The sequence below is a fragment of the Oncorhynchus nerka genome, linkage group LG6 (genome assembly GCF_034236695.1).
Source record: "Oncorhynchus nerka isolate Pitt River linkage group LG6, Oner_Uvic_2.0, whole genome shotgun sequence".
Lineage (NCBI taxonomy): Eukaryota > Metazoa > Chordata > Actinopteri > Salmoniformes > Salmonidae > Oncorhynchus > Oncorhynchus nerka.
The window spans coordinates 7,888,758-7,898,518 of NC_088401.1; positions in this window are offsets into that span (position 1 = coordinate 7,888,758).

The window sequence follows — 9,761 nt, forward strand, 5'->3', positions numbered from 1 at the left end:
CCTGTTCCATCCTGGTCTGATGACTCATCATAAAAACCAGACCCTGTTCCATCATGGCCTGGTGACTCATCATAAAAACCAGACCCTGTTCCATCCTGGCCTGGTGACTCATCAAACTACCAGACCCTGTTCCATCACTGGCCTGGTGACTCATCATAAAAACCAGACCCTGTTCCATCCTGGTCTGATGACTCATCATAAAAACCAGACCCTGTTCCATCCTGACCTGATGACTCATCATAAAAACCAGACACTGTTCCATCCTGGCCTGGTGACTCATCATAACTACCAGACCCTGTTCCATCCTGGCCTGGTGACTCATCTTTAAAACCAGACCTTGTTCCATCCTGGCCTGGTGACTCATCATAAAAACCAGACCCTGTTCCATCCTGGTCTGATGACTCATCATAAAAATCAGACCCTGTTCCATCCAGGTCCGATGACTCATCTTTAAAACCAGACCTTGTTCCATCCTGGCCTGGTGACTCATCAAAACTACCAGACCCTGTTCCATCATGGCCTGGTGACTCATCATAAAAACCAGACCCTGTTCCATCCTGGCCTGGTGACTCATCATAACTACCAGACCCTGTTCCATCCTGGCCTGGTGACTCATCATAAAAACCAGACCCTGTTCCATCCTGGCCTGGTGACTCATCATAACTACCAGACCCTGTTCCATCCTGGCCTGGTGACTGGTGACTCATCATAAAAACCAGACCCTGTTCCATCCTGCCCTGGTGACTCATCATAACTACCAGACCCTGTTCCATCCTGGCCTGGTGACTCATCATAAAATCCAGACCCTGTTCCATCCTGGCCTGATGACTCATCATAAAAATCAGACCCTGTTCCATCACGGCCTGGTGACTCATCATAAAAACCAGACCCTGTTCCATCCTGGTCTGATGACTCATCATAAAAACCAGACCCTGTTCCATCCTGGCCTGGTGACTCATCATAACTACCAGACCCTGTTCCATCCTGGCCTGGTGACTCATCATAAAAACCAGACCCTGTTCCATCATGGCCTGGTGACTCATCATAAAAACCAGACCCTGTTCCATCCTGGCCTGGTGACTCATCATAACTACCAGACCCTGTTCCATCCTGGCCTGATGACTGGTGACTCATCATAAAAACCAGACCCTGTTCCATCCTGCCCTGGTGACTCATCATAACTACCAGACCCTGTTCCATCCTGGCCTGGTGACTCATCATAAAATCCAGACCCTGTTCCATCCTGGCCTGATGACTCATCATAAAAACCAGACCCTGTTCCATCCTGGCCTGGTGAGTCATCATAAAAACCAGACCTTGTTCCATCATGGCCTGGTGACTCATCATAAAAACCAGACCCTGTTCCATCCTGGCCTGGTGACTCATCATAACTACCAGACCCTGTTCCATCCTGGCCTGGTGACTCATCATAACTACCAGACCCTGTTCCATCCTAGTCTGATGACTCATCATAAAAACCAGACCCTGTTCCATCCTGGTCTGGTGACTCATCATAAATACCAGACCCTGTTCCATCACGGCCTGGTGACTCATCATAAAAACCAGACCCTGTTCCATCCTGGTCTGATGACTCATCATAAAAACCAGACCCTGTTCCATCCTGGCCTGGTGACTCATCATAACTACCAGACCCTGTTCCATCCTGGCCTGGTGACTCATCATAAAAACCAGACCCTGTTCCATCCTGGCCTGATGACTCATCATAAAAACCAGACCCTGTTCCATCCTGGCCGGGTGACTCATCATAACTACCAGACCCTGTTCCATCCTGGCCTGGTGACTCATCTTTAAAACCAGACCTTGTTCCATCCTGGCCTGGTGACTCATCATAAAAACCAGACCCTGTTCCATCCTGGTCTGATGACTCATCATAAAAACCAGACCCTGTTCCATCCTGGCCTGGTGACTCATCATAACTACCAGACCCTGTTCCATCCTGGCCTGATGACTCATCATAAAAACCAGACCCTGTTCCATCCTGGCCTGGTGACTCATCATAACTACCAGACCCTGTTCCATCCTGGCCTGGTGACTCATCTTTAAAACCAGACCTTGTTCCATCCTGGCCTGGTGACTCATCATAAAAACCAGACCCTGTTCCATCCTGGTCTGATGACTCATCATAAAAACCAGACCCTGTTCCATCATGGCCTGGTGACTCATCATAAAAACCAGACCCTGTTCCATCCTGGCCTGGTGACTCATCATAACTACCAGACCCTGTTCCATCACGGCCTGGTGACTCATCATAAAAACCAGACCCTGTTCCATCCTGGTCTGATGACTCATCATAAAAACCAGACCCTGTTCCATCCTGACCTGATGACTCATCATAAAAACCAGACACTGTTCCATCCTGGCCTGGTGACTCATCATAACTACCAGACCCTGTTCCATCCTGGCCTGGTGACTCATCTTTAAAACCAGACCTTGTTCCATCCTGGCCTGGTGACTCATCATAAAAACCAGACCCTGTTCCATCCTGGTCTGATGACTCATCATAAAAATCAGACCCTGTTCCATCCAGGTCCGATGACTCATCTTTAAAACCAGACCTTGTTCCATCCTGGCCTGGTGACTCATCAAAACTACCAGACCCTGTTCCATCATGGCCTGGTGACTCATCATAAAAACCAGACCCTGTTCCATCCTGGCCTGGTGACTCATCATAACTACCAGACCCTGTTCCATCCTGGCCTGGTGACTCATCATAAAAACCAGACCCTGTTCCATCCTGGCCTGGTGACTCATCATAACTACCAGACCCTGTTCCATCCTGGCCTGGTGACTGGTGACTCATCATAAAAACCAGACCCTGTTCCATCCTGCCCTGGTGACTCATCATAACTACCAGACCCTGTTCCATCCTGGCCTGGTGACTCATCATAAAATCCAGACCCTGTTCCATCCTGGCCTGATGACTCATCATAAAAACCAGACCCTGTTCCATCCTGGCCTGGTGAGTCATCATAAAAACCAGACCTTGTTCCATCATGGCCTGGTGACTCATCATAAAAACCAGACCCTGTTCCATCCTGGCCTGGTGACTCATCATAACTACCAGACCCTGTTCCATCCTGGCCTGGTGACTCATCATAACTACCAGACCCTGTTCCATCCTAGTCTGATGACTCATCATAAAAACCAGACCCTGTTCCATCCTGGTCTGGTGACTCATCATAAATACCAGACCCTGTTCCATCACGGCCTGGTGACTCATCATAAAAACCAGACCCTGTTCCATCCTGGTCTGATGACTCTTCATAAAAACCAGACCCTGTTCCATCCTGGCCTGGTGACTCATCATAACTACCAGACCCTGTTCCATCCTGGCCTGGTGACTCATCTTTAAAACCAGACCTTGTTCCATCCTGGCCTGGTGACTCATCATAAAAACCAGACCCTGTTCCATCCTGGTCTGATGACTCATCATAAAAATCAGACCCTGTTCCATCCTGGCCTGGGGACTCATCATAACTACCAGACCCTGTTCCATCCAGGTCCGATGACTCATCATAAAAACCAGACCCTGTTCCATCATGGCCTGGTGACTCATCATAAAAACCAGACCCTGTTCCATCATGGCCTGGTGACTCATCATAAAAACCAGACCCTGTTCCATCCTGGCCTGGTGACTCATCATAACTACCAGACCCTGTTCCGTCACGGCCTGGTGACTCATCATAAAAACCAGACCCTGTTCCATCCTGGTCTGATGACTCATCATAAAAACCAGACCCTGTTCCATCCTGACCTGATGACTCATCATAAAAACCAGACCCTGTTCCATCCTGGCCTGGTGAGTCATCATAAAAACCAGACCTTGTTCCATCATGGCCTGGTGACTCATCATAAAAACCAGACCCTGTTCCATCCTGGCCTGGTGACTCATCATAACTACCAGACCCTGTTCCATCCTGGCCTGGTGACTCATCATAACTACCAGACCCTGTTCCATCCTAGTCTGATGACTCATCATAAAAACCAGACCCTGTTCCATCCTGGTCTGGTGACTCATCATAAATACCAGACCCTGTTCCATCACGGCCTGGTGACTCATCATAAAAACCAGACCCTGTTCCATCCTGGTCTGATGACTCATCATAAAAACCAGACCCTGTTCCATCCTGGCCTGGTGACTCATCATAACTACCAGACCCTGTTCCATCCTGGCCTGGTGACTCATCATAAAAACCAGACCCTGTTCCATCCTGGCCTGATGACTCATCATAAAAACCAGACCCTGTTCCATCCTGGCCGGGTGACTCATCATAACTACCAGACCCTGTTCCATCCTGGCCTGGTGACTCATCTTTAAAACCAGACCTTGTTCCATCCTGGCCTGGTGACTCATCATAAAAACCAGACCCTGTTCCATCCTGGTCTGATGACTCATCATAAAAACCAGACCCTGTTCCATCCTGGCCTGGTGACTCATCATAACTACCAGACCCTGTTCCATCCTGGCCTGATGACTCATCATAAAAACCAGACCCTGTTCCATCCTGGCCTGGTGACTCATCATAACTACCAGACCCTGTTCCATCCTGGCCTGGTGACTCATCTTTAAAACCAGACCTTGTTCCATCCTGGCCTGGTGACTCATCATAAAAACCAGACCCTGTTCCATCCTGGTCTGATGACTCATCATAAAAACCAGACCCTGTTCCATCATGGCCTGGTGACTCATCATAAAAACCAGACCCTGTTCCATCCTGGCCTGGTGACTCATCATAACTACCAGACCCTGTTCCATCACGGCCTGGTGACTCATCATAAAAACCAGACCCTGTTCCATCCTGGTCTGATGACTCATCATAAAAACCAGACCCTGTTCCATCCTGACCTGATGACTCATCATAAAAACCAGACACTGTTCCATCCTGGCCTGGTGACTCATCATAACTACCAGACCCTGTTCCATCCTGGCCTGGTGACTCATCTTTAAAACCAGACCTTGTTCCATCCTGGCCTGGTGACTCATCATAAAAACCAGACCCTGTTCCATCCTGGTCTGATGACTCATCATAAAAATCAGACCCTGTTCCATCCAGGTCCGATGACTCATCTTTAAAACCAGACCTTGTTCCATCCTGGCCTGGTGACTCATCAAAACTACCAGACCCTGTTCCATCATGGCCTGGTGACTCATCATAAAAACCAGACCCTGTTCCATCCTGGCCTGGTGACTCATCATAACTACCAGACCCTGTTCCATCCTGGCCTGGTGACTCATCATAAAAACCAGACCCTGTTCCATCCTGGCCTGGTGACTCATCATAACTACCAGACCCTGTTCCATCCTGGCATGGTGACTGGTGACTCATCATAAAAACCAGACCCTGTTCCATCCTGCCCTGGTGACTCATCATAACTACCAGACCCTGTTCCATCCTGGCCTGGTGACTCATCATAAAATCCAGACCCTGTTCCATCCTGGCCTGATGACTCATCATAAAAACCAGACCCTGTTCCATCCTGGCCTGGTGAGTCATCATAAAAACCAGACCTTGTTCCATCATGGCCTGGTGACTCATCATAAAAACCAGACCCTGTTCCATCCTGGCCTGGTGACTCATCATAACTACCAGACCCTGTTCCATCCTGGCCTGGTGACTCATCATAACTACCAGACCCTGTTCCATCCTAGTCTGATGACTCATCATAAAAACCAGACCCTGTTCCATCCTGGTCTGGTGACTCATCATAAATACCAGACCCTGTTCCATCACGGCCTGGTGACTCATCATAAAAACCAGACCCTGTTCCATCCTGGTCTGATGACTCTTCATAAAAACCAGACCCTGTTCCATCCTGGCCTGGTGACTCATCATAACTACCAGACCCTGTTCCATCCTGGCCTGGTGACTCATCTTTAAAACCAGACCTTGTTCCATCCTGGCCTGGTGACTCATCATAAAAACCAGACCCTGTTCCATCCTGGTCTGATGACTCATCATAAAAATCAGACCCTGTTCCATCCTGGCCTGGGGACTCATCATAACTACCAGACCCTGTTCCATCCAGGTCCGATGACTCATCATAAAAACCAGACCCTGTTCCATCATGGCCTGGTGACTCATCATAAAAACCAGACCCTGTTCCATCATGGCCTGGTGACTCATCATAAAAACCAGACCCTGTTCCATCCTGGCCTGGTGACTCATCATAACTACCAGACCCTGTTCCGTCACGGCCTGGTGACTCATCATAAAAACCAGACCCTGTTCCATCCTGGTCTGATGACTCATCATAAAAACCAGACCCTGTTCCATCCTGACCTGATGACTCATCATAAAAACCAGACCCTGTTCCATCCTGGCCTGGTGACTCATCATAACTACCAGACCCTGTTCCATCCTGGCCTGGTGACTCATCTTTAAAACCAGACCTTGTTCCATCCTGGCCTGGTGACTCATCATAAAAACCAGACCCTGTTCCATCCTGGTCTGATGACTCATCATAAAAATCAGACCCTGTTCCATCCAGGTCCGATAACTCATCTTTAAAACCAGACCTTGTTCCATCCTGGCCTGGTGACTCATCATAACTACCAGACCCTGTTCCATCATGGCCTAGTGACTCATCATAAAAACCAGACCCTGTTCCATCCTGGCCTGGTGACTCATCATAACTACCAGACCCTGTTCCATCCAGGTCCGATGACTCATCATAAAAACCAGACCTTGTTCCATCATGGCCTGGTGACTCATCATAACTACCAGACCCTGTTCCATCCAGGTCCGATGACTCATCATAAAAACCAGACCCTGTTCCATCATGGCCTGGTGACTCATCATAAAAACCAGACCCTGTTCCATCATGGCCTGGTGACTCATCATAAAAACCAGACCCTGTTCCATCCTGGCCTGGTGACTCATCATAACTACCAGACCCTGTTCCATCACGGCCTGGTGACTCATCATAAAAACCAGACCCTGTTCCATCCTGGTCTGATGACTCATCATAAAAACCAGACCCTGTTCCATCCTGGCCTGGTGACTCATCTTTAAAACCAGACCTTGTTCCATCCTGGCCTGGTGACTCATCATAAAAACCAGACCCTGTTCCATCCTGGTCTGATGACTCATCATAAAAATCAGACCCTGTTCCATCCAGGTCCGATGACTCATCTTTAAAACCAGACCTTGTTCCATCCTGGCCTGGTGACTCATCATAACTACCAGACCCTGTTCCATCATGGCCTGGTGACTCATCATAAAAACCAGACCCTGTTCCATCCTGGCCTGGTGACTCATCATAACTACCAGACCCTGTTCCATCCTGGCCTGATGACTCATCATAAAAACCAGACCCTGTTCCATCCTGGCCTGGTGACTCATCATAACTACCAGACCCTGTTCCATCCTGGCCTGGTGACTGGTGACTCATCATAAAAACCAGACCCTGTTCCATCCTGCCCTGGTGACTCATCATAACTACCAGACCCTGTTCCATCCTGGCCTGGTGACTCATCATAAAATCCAGACCCTGTTCCATCCTGGCCTGATGACTCATCATAAAAACCAGACCCTGTTCCATCCTGGCCTGGTGACTCATCATAAAAACCAGACCTTGTTCCATCATGGCCTGGTGACTCATCATAAAAACCAGACCCTGTTCCATCCTGGCCTGGTGATTCATCATAACTACCAGACCCTGTTCCATCCTGGCCTGGTGACTCATCATAACTACCAGACCCTGTTCCATCCTAGTCTGATGACTCATCATAAAAACCAGACCCTGTTCCATCCTGGTCTGGTGACTCATCATAAATACCAGACCCTGTTCCATCACGGCCTGGTGACTCATCATAAAAACCAGACCCTGTTCCATCCTGGTCTGATGACTCATCATAAAAACCAGACCCTGTTCCATCCTGGCCTGGTGACTCATCATAACTACCAGACCCTGTTCCATCCTGGCCTGGTGACTCATCATAAAAACCAGACCCTGTTCCATCCTGGCCTGATGACTCATCATAAAAACCAGACCCTGTTCCATCCTGGCCTGGTGACTCATCATAACTACCAGACCCTGTTCCATCCTGGCCTGGTGACTCATCTTTAAAACCAGACCATGTTCCATCCTGGCCTGGTGACTCATCATAAAAACCAGACCCTGTTCCATCCTGGTCTGATGACTCATCATAAAAATCAGACCCTGTTCCATCCTGGCCTGGGGACTCATCATAACTACCAGACCCTGTTCCATCCAGGTCCGATGACTCATCATAAAAACCAGACCCTGTTCCATCCAGGTCCGATGACTCATCTTTAAATCCAGACCTTGTTCCATCCTGGCCTGGTGACTCATCATAAAAACCAGACCCTGTTCCATCCTGGTCTGATGACTCATCATAACAACCAGACCCTGTTCCATCCTGGCCTGATGACTCATCATAAAAACCAGACCCTGTTCCATCATGGCCTGGTGACTCATCATAAAAACCAGACCCTGTTCCATCCTGGTCTGGTGACTCATCATAAATACCAGACCCTGTTCCATCACGGCCTGGTGACTCATCATAAAAACCAGACCCTGTTCCATCCTGGTCTGATGACTCATCATAAATACCAGACCCTGTTCCATCATGGCCTGGTGACTCATCATAAAAACCAGACCCTGTTCCATCCTGACCTGATGACTCATCATAAAAACCAGACCCTGTTCCATCCTGGCCTGGTGACTCATCATAACTACCAGACCCTGTTCCATCCTGGCCTGGTGACTCATCTTTAAAACCAGACCTTGTTCCATCCTGGCCTGGTGACTCATCATAAAAACCAGACCCTGTTCCATCCTGGTCTGATGACTCATCATAAAAATCAGACCCTGTTCCATCCAGGTCCGATGACTCATCTTTAAAACCAGACCTTGTTCCATCCTGGCCTGGTGACTCATCATAACTACCAGACCCTGTTCCATCATGGCCTGGTGACTCATCATAAAAACCAGACCCTGTTCCATCCTGGCCTGGTGACTCATCATAACTACCAGACCCTGTTCCATCCAGGTCCGATGACTCATCATAAAAACCAGACCTTGTTCCATCATGGCCTGGTGACTCATCATAACTACCAGACCCTGTTCCATCCAGGTCCGATGACTCATCATAAAAACCAGACCCTGTTCCATCATGGCCTGGTGACTCATCATAAAAACCAGACCCTGTTCCATCATGGCCTGGTGACTCATCATAAAAACCAGACCCTGTTCCATCCTGGCCTGGTGACTCATCATAACTACCAGACCCTGTTCCATCACGGCCTGGTGACTCATCATAAAAACCAGACCCTGTTCCATCCTGGTCTGATGACTCATCATAAAAACCAGACCCTGTTCCATCCTGACCTGATGACTCATCATAAAAACCAGACCCTGTTCCATCATGGCCTGGTGACTCATCATAAAAACCAGACCCTGTTCCATCCTGGCCTGGTGACTCATCATAACTACCAGACCCTGTTCCATCACGGCCTGGTGACTCATCATAAAAACCAGACCCTGTTCCATCCTGGTCTGATGACTCATCATAAAAACCAGACCCTGTTCCATCCTGACCTGATGACTCATCATAAAAACCAGACCCTGTTCCATCCTGGCCTGGTGACTCATCATAACTACCAGACCCTGTTCCATCCTGGCCTGGTGACTCATCTTTAAAACCAGACCTTGTTCCATCCTGGCCTGGTGACTCATCATAAAAACCAGACCCTGTTCCATCCTGGTCTGATGAC